This window comes from Aythya ferina, assembly GCF_964211825.1.
Source record: "Aythya ferina genome assembly, contig: HAP1_SCAFFOLD_230, whole genome shotgun sequence".
Classification (NCBI taxonomy): Eukaryota; Metazoa; Chordata; class Aves; order Anseriformes; family Anatidae; genus Aythya; species Aythya ferina.
In genome coordinates this window covers 74,367-99,155 of record NW_028181306.1, presented here as the reverse complement: position 1 = coordinate 99,155, position 24,789 = coordinate 74,367, and the positions used below count along the sequence as shown (strand labels likewise).

Below are 24,789 nucleotides of genomic sequence, written 5' to 3'. Positions count from 1 at the left end.
CGCCACATGGGTCGTGTACACTTGACTTCATCTGGATCTGTGGATGTTTGTTTGAGGTCTGGATCCTCATAAATCACTTCCCGTACGGCTAATTCCCTCAGGTACTGGATTCCCTTCTCCATAGTGGTCCACTTGCCTGGTAGACATAAAATATCTTCCTTGAAGGGATACCTTTCCCTCACAGCTGAGAGGAGACGCCTCCAGAGGCTGGTGGGTCGTGCTCCATCTGCAATTGCTTTGTCAATGCCGGCGTCTCGAGCAAGGGATCCCAGCCGCTTGGCTTCCCTGCCGTCTAATTCCACACAATTGGCTCCAGAGTCCCAGCACCGGAGCAGCCAGGTGACAAGCTGCTCACCTATACAGCGACCAAAATCTTTTCGCACATCTCGTAGCTCGCGCTCGTTTAGGCTTCGGGTAGTTACTGTTGCTCTTTCGGCATCCTCATCTTCCTCCTCCTGAATCCTTGACGGCCCAGCGTCGTCATCATCTTCGTCATCTCTATACTTAGTTTTGGCAGAAGCCTTACCTGGATTGGCAGAAGACTCTCTGCGTTCTAAACGACTTGAATTTCTATACCATATTTTCACCTTCTCTACAGGGGCAGCTTGCACTGCTACTGCTCGTTTCTCTGACTTTGTTACAGGGTCTGCCACAGGGGTTGGAATGCCCTCTGCAGGGTCAACTTGCACTGCTACAGCTCGTTTCTCTGACACGGCCACAGGAGCTGGAGCGGCTACAGGAGCTGGAGTTGGAGCTGGAGCAGTTGCAGGAGCTGGGACTGGAGCAGCAGTAGGAGCTGGAGCTGGAGCGGCTTCAGGAGCTGGAGCTGGAGCGGCTTCAGGAGCTGGGACTGGAGCAGTTGCAGGAACTGGGACTGGAGCAGCTGCAGGAGCTGGAGCTGGAGCAGCTTCAGGAGCTGGGACTGGAGCAGTTGCAGGAGCTGGAGCTGGAGCGGCTGCAGGAGCTGGGACTGGAGCGGCTGCAGGAGCTGGGACTGGAGCGGCTGCAGGAGCTGGGACTGGAGCGGCTGCAGGAGCTGGGACTGGAGCGGCTGCAGGAACTGGGACTGGAGCAGCTGCAGGAGCTGGAGCTGGAGCAGCTTCAGGAGCTGGGACTGGAGCGGCTGCAGGAGCTGGGACTGGAGCGGCTGCAGGAGCTGGGACTGGAGCGGCTGCAGGAGCTGGGACTGGAGCGGCTGCAGGAGCTGGGACTGGAGCGGCTGCAGAATCCACCGTAGGGGTCACAGTGGCCGTTGGATCTGTCACAGGGTTTGGAGTGGCCGCAGGGTCTGTCACTAAGTTGACAGCAGTATCAATGGCAGCTCGATAGGCATGAGCCAGGCCCCAGCACGTTACAATGATTTGTGTTACTTTGGAACTGCCAGAATCATTACACCTTTTTTTCAAGCATTCTGCCAGTTTTTGAGGATTTTGCCATTGTTCAGGGGTGAATTTCCAACACACTGGGGGTGCCAACTGCTCTAGATGCCTGCCCATATCCACCCATACTCCCTGCCACCCACAACTATACTGCCTCCGGGCAGATCTCCGGATGAGCTTCATAAGTAGTTGTTTAACTTTAAGCAGAATCTGAAGTGCATTCATGAGGCAGAACAACAAGACTATGGTATTCTGAGTATTCCAGAAATATTCAATATCTTGGAGAGCTATTGTGACAAGCTCAGGGGATAAGAGGGTGGTGAAGGAGGAAGGCAGAGTGACCCAGGAGGATACAGGGGTGGTGAAGGAGAAAGGGAGAGTAAGCAAGTAAGGAAAAATATCCTCCCCTTTCCCCTCCACAGATTGACTCTCTAATGGAGAAAAACAATAGGTATAATTGCTAATAGTTCCCAAGATGCTGTTTCCAAAGTACAGAGTCCACGATGTTACTGAGTATAAATACCAAGTTAGAGTCATGACCAGATATCTTATCGTCTCATAAGCCATTGCTATAACACTTAGTACCATAATGGTCTGAAACCAGGGCCCGGAGAGGAGAAACAACACTACAGAGAGCAAATACGGAAAATAATGTACTATAATACTCAATTTGGAAAACAGGCGCAGCAGAGTTGTGATTAAAGCAATCAGCATCATGACAAGTGACTATTAAGCAGGTCTAATCCTTACACCAATTTTAGTTTAACACACTCTGATCAGATCTGCCGTTATCTCAACCTTTCGGGCCCCACGTTGGGCGCCAAAAAAGACTGTCGTGGTTTAACCCGACCGGCAGCTAAACACCACGCAGCCGTTCGCTCACCCTCCCCCCTCCCTCTCTGGGACGGGGGAGAGAAATGGAAAGTGAAGCCCATGAGTTGAGATAAAGACAGTTTAATAAGACAGGAAAAAAAAAAAAATAACAAAATAATAATAACAATAATAATAATGATGATACAATGGTGATAATACGAAAGTAATAATAGTATGTACAAACAAGTGATGCACAATGCAATTGCTCACCACCCGCTGACCGATGCCCAGCCTAACCCCGAGCAGTCCGGCCCCCTCCCCCCGGCTAGCCACCCCTATATATTGTTTAGCATGACGTCAGATGGTATGGAATACCCCTTTGGCTAGTTTGGGTCACCTGTCCTGGGTCTGTCCCCTCCCAGCTCTTACTGCAACCCCCAGCCTGCCCGTTGGCAGGACAGAGCAAAGGCTGAGATGTCCTTGGCTTAGTATAAGCACTGCTCTGCAACAATTAAAGCATCGGGGTGTTATCAGCACTCTTCTCATTCTAAGCCAAAACACAGCATTCCACCAGCTACTAGGAAGAAAATTAATTCTGTGCTAACTGAAACCAGGACAGACAGATTGCATGAATGTTGGCAAGAATGTGTGAACAACCAGCCTCCCCTCCATGTCGTATTTTAAGATGACAACTTCTGGTGCTCCCTGTCTCAGAAAAGAAAAATGCTTGGAAACAATTGCACTTGCTCTTAAGCTTGAAGAAACTTGTCAGTGCCAGAATCTACTGACTCTGGCAATTTACTTCATCATCCAAACTGGGCAAAAGATATGAAAACCTCTTCGAGATTTTACTTCTCCAAACATTACGTAAAAGGCATTCAGCTGTACAGCAAGAAGCTGAAATAGCTGAAGGTAGTATGTTATTCACATGAATTATTCAGGCAGGTTTTTTTTAGGAAGGCTGCGATTCATTAGAACATTACTAGCCTGTAAGCCTCATGGCATCACCTTCCATCTTGACTGCTAAACCTCCTTGCTCCCTACTATCTTCTTTGCCAAGATACAGCTGTCCACATTTACTTTTCCTACTTGGCTGGACTGAATTTAAGAAGGGAGCTTGCAACTCTTCCTCTTGTTTGCCACTTCATCATCAAACCAGATGAAAACCATTTGCCTTTAACCTCTTTATTTCAGGCCTTCTTTCCTAGTGGTCATTCAAAACTGGGAAAAAAATAGTCTACCAAGTCGGGTTTTTTTTTGATTTGATAATAAATCTGCAGACTGTTAAGTCATCAAGCACTTCAAGACTGTTTGAAATAATCTCGAGATTAATATAAAAGGAATTCCTCAAACACGCTGCGGCCGCTTACCTTTAGTATAGTTGTTGGATGTGATGGAGCTGTATTTCTTGCTTTCGCCTGCACTGGAAGTCTTCCCTTCCTTGTAAGGTTGTTTACTGCTCTCACTTCTGCATTACTGACATGAAGAGCCATCTGGAGGATGGGATTCTTCCTTCTTCTCCCGCGTTATCTTCTGGAAACGAGGATCTAAGTGTTCCAAGGAGCCTTTCGCTTTCCTGGTGTTTCTCCTTTTTCTTCTTTTTCTTACGCTTGCGATTGGCATTGTCAAAGTGAAGCGCACAGAAACACAGATCATGAAGTCTGAAAGAAACATGCAAGTTAAAAAGGGAAAAAAAGATGTGGCACTTGTTGCCTATATGAAACTTGATTTATTTTACCACAGGTGATGATTTGCAGCATGTCAGCTATTTTGTGGTGCTTTGTGCACACGCAACTTACTTTAGATGCAGCAAACTTAAGCCATCAGATTGAAGGACCATAGGTCCTGGTTTGTACACAGATCATTAACAATGGCTAGCTCTGGAATACGTGCAAGCAGAAAAAATCTTTTAACCTAATCTGGAATGGTGTACGGATGTGATTCGAACTATGTGGTCCAAAGCTAGTGCTCTGACACAATTCAGCAAGAGCTTTCCTATCTTCACTGATCAACCTAACAACATGATCCCCAGCCAGCTGATGCTATCTAAATAACTTAGAAACTACCAGGAAAAAAAAAAAAAAAAAAAAAAAAGGAAGACATGAGAAGCACCCAGAAAAGAATTAGGATAAAAAATGCGGAGTATGCTGGAATCCTTGCTTACTTGGAATCCTCCTCTCCATGTTTATCCTTAGACTTCTTTTTCTTCCAGAACTTGTGATATTTTTGCATTTTTTTCACCACCTAAAAGCTCCTTTTCTATCTTTCTGTCTTTCCTTTCTATTTCACTTTCACTACCTTCTGCACGGGTATATTTTCTTTTTCTGTTTCCTTTTGTTTCATTTTTCTGGCGACAGTTCTCCAAATGAGCTGACACAGGTGGAAGCGCATGTCTTTCACGAGAATGTCTTCCGGAATGTTGCTGAGGTACCGAGCAACGATGCAAGTCTGCTCAGGGTGTGCTAAAGCGACATACATCTTCCTCTCTCAAGAGGGAACCGTGAGGCCATCCGCTTTTGTAACGATAATGCTTATGTGACCTGCTGTAGTAAGTTGCAGTCGATCTGTCAAAGGCTGAATCGCCGTGAGAGAACTTTCTCTCTCTACTGTCTCCTGTCGCATGAGGTGAATAGTAATCATTGTAATAGCTACATCTTTCCCATCTCCGTGCTTCATCTCGATAGTATCTTTCTCTGCTCCAACTTCTTTCCCCTTTGGATCGGTAGTACCTATTGCTACCTTGTTCTGATCTTCCTCCGCTGCCAGATCTGTACTTTGAATATTTGACTGCTCTTCTGCCATTCTCAGGGCTGTTTCTTTCACGAGGGAAAGATCTGTACCTGCTTCCCTCCCAGTACTCCTGCTTGTGACTCTTTTGCTCAACAAATTCCACGCTCTGAGAACACCTCCTCTTGCTGGAAGGACCTGCTTTTTGACTCTCCTTCTCTTCACTAGGAGCATGTTCCCTCTTTCTTCGGTAATGCTCTTTCTCAGTGGTTTTAGTCTTGTCCTTTGTATCTTGGCGTCTATCTGCAATAGCTAAGGAGGAAAGGTTTTTAGAGCTACATTCAGTGTCAGACTTGAGAGAGGAAGTTTGCCACAATTTCTCACCAGGCTCACAAGACTCTTTGCCGTACAAAACATTTTCTTTTTAAATAAGGTCACGTTCTTTTGATCTTCTTGGTTTCTTCTTGTCTCCACGGTCATCACATTGGTACTGGGCAAGGTATTCATCATTCCCAGGAGATTTCAGAGGTTCCGCAACACTGCATAAAATAAAAACCCATTTCTCACTTCTGCTGAAGGACGTGAATATTAAGAGTAAAACCTTCCAAAGGCAAACAAACAAACAAAAACCTCCGGACTACAGGAACGCTCGCAAAGATATGCCATTTAGAAACCTCTCCTGTGATTAGGACACCTTCTCCAGCTCCCAGAGAAAGTGTTTTTTCCCCTCTTGCTTCTGAAGCCATTGCACTAAAAAAGCAAACGCATCTGTCTCCTTCCACCTGCTGCTCTGAGAAAAAAGGCATAAGGGCGAGTGGGGAACAGCCAATGTTTCTCCAGACAGTGGAGAAAAACGGAAAAACATTCTATAAAGGAACACAAGTTCTCCTTGAGGCACCAACCTGCATCAGAGTGATATGCTCAGTGCCGATCATTAGTTCTGTTCGTGACACTGGACACACAGTATGGAATTGTACTAATTTAAATCCTTCCATTAAGTACTATTAGTAGACAGATAAAACTGTAATGAACTTCCATAAAGTCTTGTCTTAATAAGACTGTGCTCATTTTACCTCATTTCCTCTGACAAGCTGTTCAGCTGGCTGGCTGTGAGGGACTCCGTGATGACTTCTCGATTGACTGAAGGCATAGCTCCAGGCATCTGCAATTAAAACGCACAAGTCAGCAGACAAAAAAATACTATTTGTAGTAGTACTGAGGACTAGTCTTGTCAGAATTTATCCATTAAATGGTAAGCAAGACCGCTGTGAGTTGTATGCATTATCTACACTTCAAAGATAACCCCAACTCACCCCCCAAAATCTACTTTATGAAATTAGGAATTTTTATCTCAGCTGAGCTTAAGTTGACAAGTTCTAATGTAAGCTCAGGTCTGCAAATTCTAATGGGATAATATGACAAAGTCTTACGATCACATTTGTGCTGTGTTTTCTCAGTATTTCACCTGAATTAGGAACACAATAAACACTTCCGGATACATCGTAGGTGAGAAATTCTCGATGGAGCAAATCTATGTTTCAAGCAATCCATTTGTTTTAGAAAAGAACATCTCAGAAGGTTTAACAGGTTCAACTCGGCAAGTGGAATCATCAAGTTTCAGTCCGTTTTCTTTAGATTCATTAACTAACCTAATAGCACCATTTAGTGAATCTGTTTTTGGCAGCTCATGCTGGGATCTTCCTTTGTCAGCATTCTGACAGGAAGAGTTGGAATGCTGCAATGTACGGACTACCTTTCCAACCAAAATTCCATTAGAGGACATTGCATTGCAATTCCTTTGAGATAAGCCCTTTGACTCCTCCTCAGATTTTCCTGAAGATTCTGCACCATAAGGGACTGTGTTATCAGAGCTGAGTTTAGGATTTTCATTCACTGTTGGCTCCACAAAAATTTCATCAGAAACTTTTTTGTTTGTTTGCATTTGCTTCATTTGCATTACCAAATTTGTAATTGTGGATGAAGGAACAGCCTGGTAGAGATCTTCATCCTCCACAGCACTGCTAAGACAGTCAGGCTGTGACACAGTCTGACGAGCAGGCAATTTATTGTGAATACTGATGGTGATCTTCTGTTTTCTTGACGTATCAGTAATTGAAGGCCTGGTAATTGCCTGGTTTTGAACACAGGCCATTGGTGGTGCTGAAGATGACCTTTTTAGGGTGACACCAGTGGTCTTTGCGTCCTCTTTTATGGATCCATTTCCATTTAAACGGCTTGAATTCTGTATTTAAAAAGAAGAAATTGCAAGATGGATTAACGCAAACACTGCATGTAACATTTTGAAGCACAAAACTCTCCTACTGAGTGTTTCTACAAATGGTCTTAACACCTAAAAAGAAAAACACACTGCCCTTTAAGGATAAATGCAAGTCCAATAAGCGTATTCAATTCCTGCTTTTGGTTTACTGCAGATTGGTATCAAATTAACATCATCTTTGAAAACCAGCCAAGCAACTTAACATTACCTGCTGCTATTCCCAAATATATGTATTTTTCCCTTTAAACATACCCTGAAAAGCCTGAAATAATTGTTCTGGTGCTCAGGAATAAGACATTTAGTTTTCCCTGTCTTAGCTAAAGTGACGAGGATAGGAAAAACAAGTCCTCTTTTAAATGATTTGAGGATTAGTACACTCTGCTTAAATTGTCAAAGAGCATAGCTCTCTGTGCTTTAGAAAGCTGTCTTGGAGGTATAAAGTAATGGAGTCGCATGGCTGCACAATTTAGCAGTAACCACTGTTTGAATGACTCTGGCTGTAGCATGAGGGCTGTGAAGAAAGCTGCAGCGTGGGAAGGAAAACAAAACTAAGATGCCGAAAACCAAACAAAAAACCCCACACCAAACCCCAAACCCACTAGCAGTTTGGTGCCGTTATCTGCCCTCCCGCTTCCCTGAATTACCTTAATCATATGAGGAAGAAGTCGTGGTCCCATAAATCCAGCCTGCTTACTATTAGCCCCCTGCTGACCAGGAGGGAATGAACAGGGATAAGATGGTGCTGGCAAGTAAAACGCACGTTCTCCAAGTGTCAAATCATAGCGCCTTCAGAAAAGAGCAGTGATCGTAGTTTAGTTTTTCTTTCAGCCTACTCTTGGATTAAATCCCATCCTATCATTTTAGAGGAACAGCTCATACGATATGGAAGCCTTCTCTACAGAAGGCTTCGCCAAGACTACAAACTGAAAAGTAGAGAACAGTCTTCCTACTAAGACTATCACTTGCACAGCAATAATTCATTCTTACACCACAGATGACCTTCATTTCTCTCCTTCTCTAAATTAGCCAGCTACAGATAACACATAGATAGCAATTTACACAAGTGCTGCAGTTTAAGGCCAAGCAACAAAAGATAATAAATGACACAGAGAATTTCAGGTTAGACAGAACTGAATTAGACAAATAATAATCTTCTCCCCGGATAGCAAGAAAAACACTTGCAAAACAGAAAAATATCAATAACGGGAAAGTAAATCTCTTCTGAACACATTTTAAGATTTGTTATTACCTGATATAAAAAAGTATGTAAGCTTGCTGACCAAGAACTCTTCTAATGTCAGTACGCACTACTTTAGCATCATTCATCTGATACCAAAGTCCATTACCAGCCTGCAAATAAAGACAACGATTTCTTTAGGTGAATTGCACGTTTTCCAAATGAAATCACGGATAGGAACAAAATACACACACGTCAAATAAAAATATAATGAAATCTTTTTCCCTAGAAACAGTAGCTGCTAGTCATGCTTTAATTGGTTTGCCAGCACAACCTTTACCCTGTTAGAAATGCTGTTGACTTCTACCTTTACATAGCATATATAGTGTCCTGAGTGACAGCTGACACCGTGATGTACCAGCACCGCATATAAGGCATAGAGCAGTGGTTCTCCCATTGACTGCGACATGTAGGCTCTCAGGTCCAAATACTCCGGATATTTCACCTCCTAAAGAGACACCAAGAAGACAGAAAAATTATCCCAGAGTACTTCGTGGACTAGCCAGAGAAAAACACTTCCAAAAAACACAGACTAGAATTTATTTCTAGAATATATTTCTAGAATATATTTCTTGATTCACTACAAATAAGTCTTCCCATAAACAATGGTTAAGACTAGAAGTTGCAGAGAACTGTTTCCTGATGAATCAGCCTTCTCAGAGGAAAGCATATGCTTCTTGTCAAGCGGGAACTTTATTGATATTAAGAGAAAGAATAAGCCATAGTCGTTAGTCTACAATTATTGTCTGAAAATATTAACAACTTTCAGCTTTGGGGGATGTCCCATTACACAATGATATAGTTGCATTACAGTGGTAAATATACCTTGTTGATCTTTCCACCTGTGAAATCTGCAAATCTTTTCAGTGATATTGTGAGAACCTGGGAAGAACGGTGTATGGTAAATCTCTTGGACGCAGGAACCATCTTTTTACACCTTAAAAACAAGCAGAGATAAGTGTTTGAAGGCATCTTCTTTTTTCGCCCCCAAAACAAACTCCTTTTAATGTCTCACGCATGCCTATGCTATTTGAATGATATTTACTTGCATAATAGGTTGGTCTTTTTTCTTTTCATAAACCCATGCACTGCGTGTCAGGTTTGTTAATACAGAGAAGAAGGTCAATTTTCCCAACAACTCAGAGCATAGCGGGAACAGGAATCTCTCACGAAAGGGTATTACCAGGTTGGATGGCAAGGTACCATTTCTTGGTCTACAAAAGTGGCTATTTGAACTCCAATCCTGGAAACATTCTTTCAGCTTTCAAGGGAAATACAAATACTGAAAGCGGAACGAGAGAGACTTGGTCCCCAGGACTAGAAATTGCAAATAATCTCCGACATAGGTCGACTATCAACATCAAAAATACAACAGAAGCACATGGTCATTCTACAGGAGGGAGACATTTAACAGTAGGAAGTCTTCATGTACTGAGCTTGTCTGGAAAGACACTGAAACCATCTGCCATCCTTTGAAACAAAATAGTTCAGTTTGACACATTGCCCGCTCCAAGGTAGGACCTACGGCGTAAGCAGTGAAAATTAGCCACTAGCCCAGAGAACAACGGAAACTGGGCAGTTTACATCAAGAAAAGTACTGTTGAGAGCTAATAAATAGAAAGAACAAAAGTAGCTCTTTTTGAATTCTGATGGCAAAATACAAGCCAGAGAATTGCAAACCCATAGGGAATGCCTATGAACAAGACTTCCCCCCTCCAAGGAAACAAAAATCCAAGTCTTTTATAAACTTCCACAAAACTTGTAAGTAGATCCAAAGTTTAGAGGTAGTCCAACAGAGTCATGCAACATAGAAAACTGACATCTAGGATTAAGACCTAATCCGTCAAAATCTTACTCGCTACATTTATAGCAATTCTCTCCATCCAGCTCTTCAGGTTTCACAAAGAGTTCCAGAGCTCTGCTAACAGACGAAACCGCCTAGAGCAGCGAGAAAGAAGAGCGTAAAGTCACCGTAATTCAAAATTCCAGAGACATACTAGTAGTTTATAAGAGAATCTTACTAACATACTCAAGCGATCTACTAGGAGCACTGTGAAGAAGGAGGCAGAAAGAGCATGCTCAGCATTGACCTCACCTGGAAGGCATTTGACTTTGGAACAAATACTTTTCCAGTAGCCTAGACAGCATCTATAGTGTGCTTTGTCATCAATACTGGGGACAAATTCATCAGTCTAACAATTAGATGTATATTGAGGTAGAACAACAAAGAAGTATGACAGCATTATCATTTTTGCAGAAGGAGAATTCCTTCCCCTTAAACCCAATGCAAATGTGGAGACTATTTACATGGGTTCCACGGAAGGACAAAGTCCAATCCACTTCCTTAGCACCACCAAGCTCTTATGTTTTAACATTATATGTGGTTTGTTTTTTTAAGTTAAACAAGTTTAATTTAGAAAGTTATGCATGTACTTAAACATCATGAATTATATTTAGAAAACATCTTACCTTTATATCCAAAGTGATATCAAGAAATGCCTCATACGTATCCGAAACTGCTTTGCAATTCAAGCACTTCACTGGAAGCAAAATATAAATGCTTAACATTATGTGAAGGAGACTAACTGTCCAAATTCAAGTTGTTGACAGATACTACTTTAGACAAACTACAGACTGCTTTACTACCGACAAAAGACACAGATCAGTTCTAAGGACAGGAATATTTTTTCAAGTACCTCTCGATCTTAGAAATCCTCCAAATATTTGATGAATGATGGTGGTAGCTTGAGAAGATCTGTCCAATCTGGAAATAAATTATAATCAGACCTCAGAAGATTTAAGGCACAGAGTTAACTCTTCAAAGAGTTTGATGAAAACCAAGGATGATGTAGACTTTCGTTGCTGATAGTAAATAAGGCACTAAAAAGTGCTAGAGATCATTTCTGAGAGTAAATAAAGGACTAGAAGGTGCTAGAGAATGTATGAAAGTGAACTTGTTTATGCTTACTCGGTGCTTCCGTTCAAGCACGCTTCCTGCATAGCATCAACAGTATAGCGCAAGAACTCGTGTGCGTCTTCTTGACTGCCAAAATGGAAATGTTATCCTATTCCTAAATAAGATGATAGTATTGACCCCATTTAAAAATGAAATCAATCTTGTATTTCTAAAATCTCTCTTCATTTGAGTGTTAAAACCACTTATACACATCAAATAATTATTTGAAGATCACAAGCTATCGAAAAGAAACACATCTGAAGCCACTTACGACTGAGATTACTGATAACATGCGTAGGCTTGATGGCATCAACAGTGCAACGCAGGGCCTGGTTAATGTGAGTCTCCATCGTGCACATCATGCAAAAATCTTGTTCACGACCTGAAGAGTGAAAGAACAAAGCATCCCAGTCCAGCGAAATATCCATAACTACAAACATCTAAGTACAATTTAAACTACAGATACAATATCCACTCTCCTTGCTACATTCTATTCTCCCAAGATGCCAATGTCCCAACAGTCTTGTAACATTTCATTTCACACAACTTTACAGAAGAAAAATATCCACTAAGCCTGTATTCAAATGCATTTTGTGATGAGAAATCTAAAAGACTACTGCAAAGTCGCAGTTGTAAAGGCTGACAGGAATGTGAACTCCACAGGCTGCAAAATGTATTACTCTCCAAAATTACTACTAAATGCATTACTGTCCAATGCACTTCATTATTCCCATGAAGCAATAAATGATCCTTTAATAAACAAACAAACAAACAAACAAATAACTAAATAAATAAAACATGGTGCATTAATTGCACTCCATATGCTATTCGGAGCCCACTGCTAATACGGTGCTCAAAGCCAGCTTCTACAGGTAAAATCAGGCAAATAAGCTTATCTCACAGAATCACTGCTGTTCTTTCACCTTCAGAGCTATCCAACAGATTCAAAATACTGTTAGAAAGTACTCACATGACTGGCTGTGCTCAAGAGAAAGCATGTAATTGGCAAGTGGGGGTGTGTAGGTCAAACACTGTAGAGTAGCATTAAGAAAACATGTGTTGCCAAGATTGTACAGGCCAACTCCAACACTTTGTGTTTCTCGCCAATCCATACAAATCTTCTCAGGTGGAAAAAGAATGCTCTGTGGTGGAGCAATTCCATCATTAACGACTGCAAGAAAGTTAAATTTAAAAAGAGATCTTGTTTGTTTGTTTCGAAGAAAGGTATTTAAAAAAATACTATTCTGCAGGAGCACCTAGAGGAGCTAGCTACAATCCAAACCAGAAAAACTTATTGCAGACAGCTTTAATACCACCAAATTCAAATTGGCTGGTCAACACAATGTTTTGGGGAAAAAAAAACAAACAACTTTAGTCAACCATTTTAATTTTTCTAAGGCAAGGCTAACTGCCATTCTGTTTGTAGCACCTAATGCCAAGTTCCTCTCCATCTATAATCTTTAACCTGATTAACTCAACTACTGTTTTTTTCCTTATTATAACTTAAACCACAAACTTAGACTTGAAATTATACGGTAAACACGTAAAAACTAGGAACTAGGAATGACGGTACCCCTACAGATACCAGATTTTTTCCTGAGCAATGTTATCATTCAAAAAACCTGTGAAGAATGGAAGCTGTGAATAGCAACCATCAAACACTTTTCTTTGCAAAACAGAAAAGACATGGAGGAATCTGTGCATTACAAAAAGCTCCCCATATTTCTCTGTTGACTGTAAATATATCAAAATTAATTTCTGTAACATCAGTCACTTCAGTTGCCTTAGGGGATTCGCTTTTGAAGTCTTTGTTCACAGTAGTCCCCTTCTCTATCAGTGCAACAAGTAAGAACTGCATTTTCTACTTTTGCTTTGAAGAAAATGGAGGCAGGATAAAACGCACACTTACTTAGATCTCTTGGGGCAAAAGCCTTAGATTTTTCAGATGATCTACAGTAAATAGCACCTCCACGTCCTTGGGCCACAGAGACTTGGCTTGAATCTTCTGCAGGCACTATCCGGCCCCAGTTGGCGGTGCGTGACATCAGTATTTTAGTACTTGGTTTCTTGGATTTGCCAGACCGCCTTGAAGAGGGCTTTTTAGGCTTTGAAGATTTGGGCTTCTTAGCTACGGTCATTGTTCACATCTGCGACAGAGACAGAAGTTCTGGTTGACGTAAGAATATCAAGAAGCATTCCAAGAAGAAAAGAGTAGCAGAAGTCCTGTCACTTAATCTCAAAGAAACAGCCTTAAGAACTAAATCGCTGGTATGAATGATTTAAAAAGAATCCCCAAACTAAACACACAAAGTGAAAATTTCCATCTAAACTCTATCAGTATTACTTCTAGCTTCTGCAGAACTAGTGGCTGATGCCATTTCTTTCCCTTCCGTAGGATTTTAATCCATTACAACTCTGGAGTCTTTTTAATATAAAAATGTAGAAGACATTCTCTGAGGGGAATCAGTTATTTATTGATTTCCGGAGTTGCGCAATTATCTGTTAATTAGTACCTATGATCTAATAGATAATTGTTGCAATTATCTATTGCTGACATGAGTAACGGAACACTATTACTTCACTGCCTGCGTTTTTCTGTTTCGTCTGCACAAAGGTACCCAGAACTCACTGCTACTTTTCTTCTGTCTTTCCAGGGCTCGCCCTCTACCTCACTGTCTACTGCACCAGTCATGAGGGGTTTGTTATGATTCTATAATGAGCCTAGCTTTTAAATACACCTTTCATGGGCGTCACTTGGTGATAGCAAGTTAATTTCTGAGGGCTCCTCAGTCTACATCATGTGGTCGCTTTTTCCAGGTGAAAAAGCGGAGCCGTAAGTGGCAGTACACTAAAGCCCTGGCATGTTGAGATCCAAGAGGAGAGATGTTTGTCCCTCCTTTTCACTCCTGGGAGCCATATACCTCAAAACCCACAGAGGATGGGCTATATCTCAGAGAAATCTTGGGAAAGGAGAGCATGAAGAGCATGTTTGCAAATTTATTTCTCCCTGGGCTTCTTCTGCTTCTCCAAGAAAGACGAGTTTGAATATAACTTTGGCAGCAGTACTTCTGCTGTTTTACTCCTACCACATTTAAAACTCCTACAACAAACTGAAAAGTTAGACTAAAAAGCAGCTCTTTCCGTTCTACTTTGTAAAGCTGCACGTTTTCCTCATGCAAAACAACAGGGGAATGTAAGCTAGAAACGGAAATGCTGAATGTAAAACAAAACAAAACAAACCTCAGCCCTCCAGGACAAAAGCCAATAACTGCTACAAAGTCCTTTTTAAAATGCTGATTAGGTTTCAAGGTGATACCGCTTTAAATAAGCATAGCTGTGTGTCCATAGGCAGAAGCTGAATAATGACAGGATGAACTTCTATACTTCATGTTTTGTTACTGTCTTACTGTAGCACACAGGGACTTGTTACCTTTAGGGAAACCACTAACCTCATGGAGGGTTTAAAACATAAGCTAGTTTGTTATACCAAAATGACGGAGAGAACAAAGCATAAAGTGCTTTCAGATTTCTAGCACGCCTTGATTGCTGTCCATTAAACTTCAGACACGTTAAACAAAACACAGTAAATAAGAAAACTCCTAGTCCCACAGCTGGCAAATTGTGTGCAGAGGTTGTAATTAGAACTTTTTTTGCCTTGACGTTTTACATTTAAAATTGATTTTAAATCCATTCTATACACACTTTCCATTCCTGAAAAAACAATACGCAAACCTGAAAAATGCATTTACATGAGAAATGAAGTCGTCCTTGTCCGATTGGAAGACTAAAGTGACAGCGCCTGGGCTCAGGGATAAGCTCTGATCTTCACCAGTGACAGCTCCTTTTGTAGGATTGAAAGGGAAAATGTTTCAGCAACACATTGGAAACATACTTAAGGGACAAGAAACAAAATCAAGACTGCAGTGAGAAGGAGAACAGAAAAACAATACTGGGGGGAAAGGGAAGGGAAGGGAAGGGAAGGGAAGGGAAGGGAAGGGAAGGGAAGGGAAGGGAAGGGAAGGGAAGGGAAGGGAAGGGAAGGGAAGGGAAGGGAAGGGAAGGGAAGGGAAGGGAAGGGAAGGGAAGGGAAGGGAAGGGAAGGGAAGGGAAGGGAAGGGAAGGGAAGGGAAGGGAAGGGAAGGGAAGGGAAGGGAAGGGAAGGGAAGGGAAGGGAAGGGAAGGGAAGGGAAGGGAAGACCTTGATCTTTATACTGACCAATGAGATAAGCCTTACACATTTTTAAGTTTATTTTTGACAACTGATTGAGGTGTTACCAGGTATTAAGTACGATTCAAGAGCAAATATTAACACTAGAAAGAAGAAATCCGATCCACCACCACTGTTTCAAAATACATCCATTTCTCATTTGGAGATGACGTCTCTCTGACAAGGTAGTAGAAAAACTGTAAATACCGATAGAGCTTCCTCTCCCGATGTTCCATATGCATACCGATGCTGTTCCTACACCTACGCTCTGAGCATAAATTTATGTTGACATGAGTGACAAGAGAGGGTGTTACTCCTCTCTTTGTTTGCCTTGAGAGACACACCTCTTGTCCATTGAAAAGTAAATTCAAGATTCCAGATCAGTTAAGACAGTTGCTATCCCCCCATTCAGAGTTCTGCAGCAGCACTCTTCAGATGTGTTTAGCAGTCTCTTTAGAAAATGTTATCACTTAGGACCTGCTTCTCAGTAGGTCCACGTTTGGCCTCCGCTTAGCAGAGAGTCAAACCCAGCTTAAGCTTTCGTACAAGAGCCCCTTCACGAAACGGAGTTGAACCCTGACATAACTGAGTTGAACCTTTAACCTTGAAGCTTCCTTAAAGAAGAAAGCAGCACCCAGGCCAGGAAATAGAAATTAATCGTCACTTTACCCTGAAACGCAGTGGGCTATTCTGTGCTGGCAGGATTGCTGCCGGGCTGGCCGACGAGGCGGCGGGCAGCTCCCCGGGGCCACAGGGCCTGGCACAGGGAGCCGCCGGGGGTCTCCAAGGTCCGGGAACAGCGGCAACAGCGGCAACAGCAGGGACAGAGGGGACAGCAGCGACAGCAGCAGCCACCTCAGCCGGGGCCGTCTCCACAACCGCCACAACGGCCTCGGAACGCCGCCGAACTCGGAGCTCCAGCGTGACGCCTTTTGAACCTGGCCGCGCTGCTCATGGCTAAAACCAGAGCGTTTCCTCCGGCGTGTGTTTACTGTCGGTGCCGGATCGGCCCTCACCCCGAGCTCTCCCTGCCGGGAGGGCTTTGGGGTTGGGGTTTCCCTCCCGCCGCCGCCGCGGGCAGGCCCCGCGCGCAAGGGGTCCGCGCTGGGGAGCAGCATCTCACCCACGGTGAGAGCCTGAGGGCACGACATGAAAAAGCCCCGACACGAAAAAGCCACGGCATGCGGCCGAGGCGGCGGGGAGACGGCTCTGAGGGAGCTGCCACTTCGCCCTGCCGTCCTCCCCTCCCGGGCCGCCCCGCCGAGCCCCGTGCGCCTCAGGTGCTGCGCTGAGGGGGTGGCTGGCTACTGAGACAGCTGCCCAGGGCACTGCTCATGGCACCGAGCCTGACGGAGGTCAACAAGTGTTGAACAATGCTCTCAGACATCGGGTCTCACTTTGGGGTGGTCCTGTGTGGAGCCACGAGTTGGACTTGGTGATTATTGGGAGTCCTTTCCACCTTGGGATGTTCTCTGATTCTAGGTCAGCAATCCAGTAGCTGATGAGAAGTGTGGAGTCATTCAAAGGGAAGAGAGAGCACAACACTTCTCGTTTGCAGAAGCGGCTATTTGGTAACCAAACCGACGATTCCTTTGCTTCTAGAGCAACTAACAGCAGGGATCCGCTTTACAATAGAGGGAAAAGAGTCGTTGGCATGTCATGTGAAGTAAGCTTCAAATCCCAGAGGATGATTTTGTTGGAACTTTATTCAGCTGAAAACACAGAAGCCTTGCTTTTGCTTGTGTTAGTTACAGCTCCAGTTTACTTTGGTTGGGAGGGAAGGCATTCCAGGCTAATGTGCTGTACCTGTTCCTTCAGCTCATTGTCCATAAACGGAGGAGCAAACGAAATCAGTTTAATCTCCATTAAATGCAGCAGACAAAGCAGAGTAGAGGGTGATCTAGCACTTAATTTTTCCTGTAAGCAGGAAACCCAGAACTCAACAACAGTTTTCAAATCTTGTCCTGCAGTAAATGACCAGGTGAGTGAAGCTTGCATTTAGAGGATGTGCTCCTACAGTAGATGGAAATAGCTTTTCCTCTTCACAAGTGCAACTGAGTGGTGGACTGGCAGCTACGTGGTTAACTAGTTGTGCCAAAGGGGTTGTGTTGAATGCACAGAAAAATATGCAGGTCCCAACAGTAAAGGGTTGTCTGTAGGCATGACACTGAGTACAGATGTTGTCTGCAGGTTCGTGCAGAGTGCACCACGCCAATAAGCACCCAGAGTCGGAATGCACATGAAGGTCTTTTAATTATATAATTACTTATAGAACTCTGCAGAGTCAGGTACTAGGCAATCTTTCGCAAAGCAAGCACACCTCTGACTCAAATCGCCGTCATTTATACACAGGAAACTTGTGAAAACTCTCTCTTTGGCTCCTTTGGATTGGTTATTACAGCTCACCTAACTTATCTCCACTGAGCTTGTGCATTACAGAGGAATACCGGGGGGGAGGGGGAACAGGAGAGGGGGGACACACACCGAATCCCACATTAGCATAGATTAGCATTTTGACAGGTGTGATTTTTAATGTGCTAATGACCCTTAATGAGAAAAAGGTTACTATAGGTCAGTCTGGAGCTGGTGTTCTCCTTCCTGTTTTTTCCCTTTTAGCCCTTCTCTTCCTTGCTTCTGCTAGCTCAAGGCTACCTGTCTCTCTCCTTCTTTATTTTCTCAGCTAAAAGACTGCACAAGCTACAGGCCTCCCTATTTGCTTCAACATTTCCTTGTTTTTTTTTTTTTTTTTTTTTTTTTCCCAGCTCTGGGACGACACAGGTGTGGTTTGATATTTGCCAGTATAGCTAAAACTCATGCCAGTCTGCTCACGCACAATAAGTAGTAAGATTTAAGGACTGGTTTCATCGGCTTCTTCCATACTAACATCCTTCTTATGTTTTAGATATGCTGTAGTTAAATCAACACTAAGTTACTACTTGTGGAGTAATCGCCTTAAGCGACTAGGCATCATAAGCACACCTCCATCCCAAAAGCTACCCGCCTCCAAGGTGCAACCACCCCTCACTGAGCACGCCCTCGGAATTTCTCAGAGCCTGTACCTTTAAACGCAAGTGAGATCATTTCTACCACGCACAACCAAGATATGCATGACTAGAGTCACTCAAGCTCCACCTTAAAGATAGAAAATAATATCAATTGCTTTAAGAGAAAGGGGATGTTAGGGAAGATACTATCAGGAAGGATTCCTTCTGACATCACTCGACAGGCTGAGCCTCTCACTCCCCCACCCCCACTCCATTGGGACGCCGTGGGGTAAGATCTGAACGCTTGCTTATACCAGGCGTCTCTGTGGAATCTTAGAAATCTGTAGAGTTTTGATGCTTTTTAGTGTCTTAATACCTAGGCTGTGTGCCTGTGCATTTCATGCATGCTAGCTTGCTTTTGCAGACAGTGAATTTATCACTGACAATCCAAAGAACCTGTGTACCTGTCGCCGTAAGAAATTGCACTTAATTGCATTCTTCCTAGCTGTGAGAGTTCTCCTTGAATGCGACTAGAGCGAGGCCGTACTGCGTTGTTGGTGAGTCCGTGACCGTGATAGTTCAGCACCCTGAATCTGACGGGACCCGTGACGGTCAATCGGCTACACCCCTTAATGCGACACTACTAGAGGAAGAAGATGACAGGGCTTGCATGCACTGCATTAGGCTTTGCATGTGAAAACACCCCGAAATAATTTCACGTGCATTTAACGTTTTTAAAGTGAAAAAAACAGGAAGGTGTAGTCTCTCTGTAAGCTACAGCCCTACATAGTTAAGGCATCAGCATTCATTCCTTTGCTTGATAGCAAAGTATGAACATACAGAAGAGTTAAATATTTTCTTTGCATTCTTAAAGGCGATTTTTCAGACTTGGGCTTCAGTTGTTGGAGTTGAAGAGATCAGTAGACATCCTTACTTTTACGTTAAGACCAAAATCTTTATCTAAGATTGTGTTATCTAACACAACTAAACTCCCACCCCCATATGTTTTTTTTGTAACTTCGGAACGATCTTGCTGCAGTCCTACTCCGATGGTCTTTCAGTAACATGCAGACTGCCGTGGCAGATTCTGTTACAGTGCTTTTCTATTGACAGGGTGCATAACACTCAAGGTAAAGCCCCTTAAGTGTTTCTTTGGACCCTGCTGCTTCTGTTAGTACTCATTTTTTCACAAACTTGTTGAACCTGAGCCGTGCCTACTGAGCCAACGAATGCTTTGATGACACAGTATTTTGTCAAAGCAGTTTTGCTTCTTGGAGCTACAGAAGCAGCTCTGGCTACGTGATAGGGAATTGTGCTGCATTGGCAAAACCAGACTTAGCTACAGACTTACAACACTTGCTAACTCGATCTATTTCAAATCTCATTTTAACTTTAAAGGACAATCAGTTTTGTGGCTCCTGTCTTACTAATTTGCCTTGTTTTGCATGGAAGAGCAGCCTGTGAATGTTTTGCTTTATTGCATGCTTCAAAAAAAAAGGCTGAGGAAGAGACTGGAGGAACCTTTTCTATTCTATGGACTTTCCCCCGAGAGGGTGGAATTGCAGGCTACTTGGATGAATGTTCGAATATGAGTAAGGGAGCAGACCTCAGCCAAAGGAGGTGGAATCCTTGCTTAATAGTAAGTATCAGTGTGGGGACATCTTTGCTTAACAGGAGCCGTTTAAACTCTTCATAGAAACAAAATAAGCTGGACATCTTATGCTTGGAAAGCAGTATGGTTACACAGCTGCTAACATAATGACTTGAGTCTTCTGCTCTGCAACTTCAGGTTTTGTTTTCAAGCAGTGCATACATCAGTTTCAGCTTTGGACAAGGATATTTGCAATGCAAATAGTGATAAACCAGAATCAGTGGCGCTGACGAGTGTAATGGTGAAATGCAGCAAATCAAGTATTCCTGGAGAAATGTGAGATTACAAAACTAGTAAGCCATGAAGCACTTTTGTTGTTGTTGTTGTTGTTTTTTAAATCAATTCTTATATGCTGAAATAGCACCTTCAAGAAAATCTGTTTATCTAGCCAGGTAACGGTGTCTCTCTGTAAACATGAAGGAAATGCCAGGAGCAGCCATAACTCTTTGCTGTCAAAATAAAGAGCAAGTCGAGGCCAACATCATGCCATAGTGCAAAGGCTTGCTAAGAAAGATCATTCTAAGAGGTCTGCAAGAAAAGATGACTTACTTTGTCATAAGTTTGTCAAATAGAATGGACGAGTTAGTAGTCGAGTACCGACTGTGTCCGACTCTACAGCTGCGGCGCAGCTCCAAGTCCCTGTTTTCTCCGTGGACTCGTCTCACAGTTTTTGCACCAGCTCTACTCCTCAATGTTCTGCTGACTGAAACGCAGAAACAAAGTATTTTGAAACAGTGAAGATGGGATTCTCCTTATTTCACCGTTGCTCTTGTAAAATGGAAACAGACAAACAAAAAAGGCACCCTGAAGTGGATTGATTTTTCTTTACATTTCAGATCAGAAGTTGTTGTCACAACCACTGCATTCCACTTCTTTATCGCTCTGCACGTTTAAACTGTCTACTTAAAACTGGGACCTGTAGGGAAATTTTTAAAGAGACTAGAGACTGAAAGCTAGCCAGACAAAAACAAACGTGCAACTTTTGTTCCATGCAGGAGGGAAATCTACTCCAGTTATTTCTGTCTTGGAAAAGTGAGAACAATCAACACCTTTCTCTAAGGTGTTTTCACTCCATTCATGTAAAACTGTATCTAACAGTGCTCAAAACAAACACTATGACATTGCAAGCCTCTTCCTAAGAGGTGTATGTTTGATTACTCTGTTTATGCATGCAGCACTTCCATTTCCTGCATTATGATCTAACAGCTCAAGGAGGTAAGAATCGTTTCAAGAGAAACACCCAAACACCACATAACTCAAACTCGTGCTTTTTAGAAAAAAGCCTGCCCATTGTTTACCATACAGCACCCTTTGGCACAGGTTTGTTGCTTGCACTGTCATTAAAAGAGACAAGAGGACAAGGGGAAGGGAAGAGCTACACCACTGTGCTGCTAGGATCACAGCTAAGGTTTACTTTTGTGGTTGCCAGCTATAAAACTAAGTTTGAACTTATCAAGTATCGATTTACTTTGCACAATTAGAACAGTTTGCTTTGTGCCTACCAAGCTGCAATTCACACTGCTCCCTCCCCAAGGAATTCATAAAATCTCCTATTTGCACCTACCTCTCTTCACAGAAAAGTCACTGAGGAGTGAATTCAGATGACTACAGAAGGCTTTGGGGCCAAATGAAAGCGATGGAGTGACCAAGTGCCATCCTCTTCAGTAACCAGCACAAATAGGTATCCCGGGGACTTACAGCCACTTACCTGTGTTATATTCTTTTTTTCGTTCCAATTTTGGCTTTCTCAACTGCCTACATTAAGAAAGAGGACAGGGCAGAGAAGGGAGAAAAGACTTGTTGTATTAGACCCATCAAGGATGGGAAATTTCACCATGTTTACAAGCCAGTGCTCCATGGTATACAAAGAGAAGCCTGTAGGCCTCACGCAGGATCCACATCCCAAGTCTGTTGCGTGCCATATACACGCGGTTCTGTATGTACCCACATTTCCTAGCTTGCTCATGTTGAATTCTCAAAATTATGAGCAATAGCACCCAAGTGGAAAAGATACATGTCCTGGTTTCAATTAGGACAGAGTTAGTTCTCCTCCTAGTAGTGGGTAGGTTGCTATGTTTTGGCTTAGAATGTGTGAAAGGATGTTTAGAAGAGTGCTGATACCACCCCGATGTTTCAATTGCTGCAGAGCAGTACTTACAACAAGCCAAGGACCTTTCGGTGTCTCACTGTCCTACTAGCGATCAGAATCGGCGCACAGCAACAGCTGCGAGGGGACAGACTCAGGATGGCCGACCCCAACTGGCCAAAGAATTCTATGCCTTATGGCAACACGCTGCACCATGGATAGGGCGGGGCAGCCGGGCTGCTAGGGGTTACGCTGGGCACTGGTCAGCGGGTAGTGAGCAACTGCATTGTACATCACTTGTTTTGTACACATTACTAGTAGCAGTACTATCATCATCATCATCATCATTATTATTTTCCTGTCTTAATAAACTGTCTTTATCTCAACTCGTGGGCTTCACTTTCCCATTTCTCTCCCCCATTCCAGAGAGGGAGGTGGGAGGGTTGCAGAAGGGCTGTGTGGTGTTTAGCTGCCGGCCGGGTTAAACCACAAGAACACCTCAAAGGGGTTGGGAAAAAAAAACAGTTTTTTTTTAGAAAAGCGGGAGACTTTCACTGAGAAGAGGGACTCTAGTTTTAAGGTACTGGTACGCCATCAGCATGCTCATAGGCCTCTGCTGATTTTAGCCGGAGGTTTATCAGGCCACAACTCACTGCACATGCTTTCTCTCTTGCTTTTCAATCTACAAATCGAACAGAGATTGAACATATAGAAATACAGTACCTTGAAAAGCATCTTCTCTTGACATTTCCCCTCAGTATCGCCATACTTTCTTCAAAGCTGGAGACTGAACACCGCAGGATGCTTTTGCTCATTGATCTTAAACGGTGTCCGTTGAAACATTCAATACTGCTAGAAGAATAATCCTAGGGAAAGAAGGAAACAAGAATATATTTATGTGAACCACGTAGATTCAGATAAAGAAATTCTGCCTCACGCAAGTTTAATTGACCCTCCTGACTTGGTAGTGGGGCAACTAATGGCAGGCAGACACTGAAACGCTGCTGTGCTCAAGAAAAACCTGGAGAGAAAAAAAAAAAAAAAAAAAAAAAAAAGCTTTCAAAACTAAAGCTTCCCTCTCCCCACCATTTTCTTGTGGATAACTTAAGCTTAATATCCTTGGCAAAAAGATATTGCAGCAAAACCTTTCACATAAACTTAGTGTTTCGTGAAAAACAACAACAAAAACTTTAAATTCAATTGGAATTTTTTTCAATAAATTCAATTGGAATTTAAATTCAAAACTTTAAATTCAATTGAATTTAAATTAAAAAAACGAAACTAATTAATTTAAATTAAAAAAAAATAAATTCAATTGACTGTTCAGAGGAACAGTCAAGCTTGACATTATACATCCTAGAATTAAAATCTAGTTTGAGTTTTTCTCCCATCTCCAGACCTTGCTAAAGATGCTTATTAGGAGCTCTGTCAAAAAAAGTGTAAGGCTTGTTATATCAAAGCTTCGAACCCTTCTTACTGCCCTTGACCTTCTTCACATTGCTGCTCCTACAAGGGTGAGTACTATCATTTTTAGTACGGGAGGGAAGCTGTGATATCCTTGAGTGGGGGGTCGTTCTGTTTACAAAATGAAGTTCCAGTAAGAGTACATCAAATGAACCAACTTTCTTTGAACTTTAATTCATCACTATATTGAATGAATGACCTCTGGATTTCTCTCTCCCATTTGGAAGTCAATTTGAAAACAAAATACCTCTGCCATAAAGAGCCAGGCATCAGAGACACCTGTTGCGCCTCAAGAACAGAGAAGGTATTAACGACAAGAGCAGCTGAATAAAATGCAACTTGCCATTAGAAATGGGTGTACTGGCATCTACAGGTGCCGCTGGCATCTCCTCATTTTCATTACTCTCTTCATCTGGTTTCTCGTCTTCAGTAGCAGGGTTCTGCTGTGGTGACTTGGAGCTGTCGCATGGAGCACACGCTGCAGAGGTGCGACCTTGCAAGAAAGAATAGATACCAAAGATCTTCGTCGTGCATTTTCAGTTACAAATGCAGAGACAAGTCTTCAAATCCTTAGCGTTAAAGCACGTACCTCTTTTCTCACGAGATTCTTTAATTTGTTCACAAAGTCGTCCAAACTCTGTATCCGTTTCGTTCCTCACCATTGAATATGCAGTGTCTTGCAAAACATAGGCGCTGTGACGATCTGAAATTTTACAGACTTTAACTGAATGTTGTCTACCAACCAATGAAACTGTTTTGATCACAGAAAAATTGCTTTCTTCATAGGTTGGTTCCGAAAGGTTCTCTCAGTGAATATTTTCAGCATAACAACATCGAAGTTAATTAAAACAAAAGCACTAGTTCCTTGGGAACACTTATATCACAATTCCATGCCCAAGTAGCAAAATGATAAAATATTTACAGTCTGGACGTCCAAAATAATCTAATCCATCCGAAGTCTATTGTCCGCACACAGCATTTCTCCATCTATACGTTTGACAGATTTT

At 42.7% G+C, this 24,789-nt stretch overlaps 1 pseudogene across 1 annotated transcript; it reads right to left on the bottom strand.

The window, feature by feature from the left end:
- Window positions 1-6,450: 6,450 nt before the first annotated feature.
- On the bottom strand, window positions 6,451-24,488 carry LOC311428978 (ubiquitin carboxyl-terminal hydrolase 42-like; annotated as a pseudogene). Its single transcript has 17 exons — window positions 24,372-24,488; window positions 24,126-24,275; window positions 23,042-23,184; window positions 20,782-20,935; window positions 15,140-15,231; window positions 13,300-13,537; window positions 12,361-12,561; window positions 11,662-11,772; window positions 11,403-11,505; window positions 11,131-11,198; window positions 10,904-10,974; window positions 10,290-10,372; window positions 9,260-9,371; window positions 8,742-8,882; window positions 8,447-8,547; window positions 7,842-7,983; window positions 6,451-7,161 (listed from the first exon to the last, which is right to left on the bottom strand). The product of its transcript is annotated as a ubiquitin carboxyl-terminal hydrolase 42-like (transcript).
- Between the last annotated feature and the right edge of the window lie 301 nt (window positions 24,489-24,789).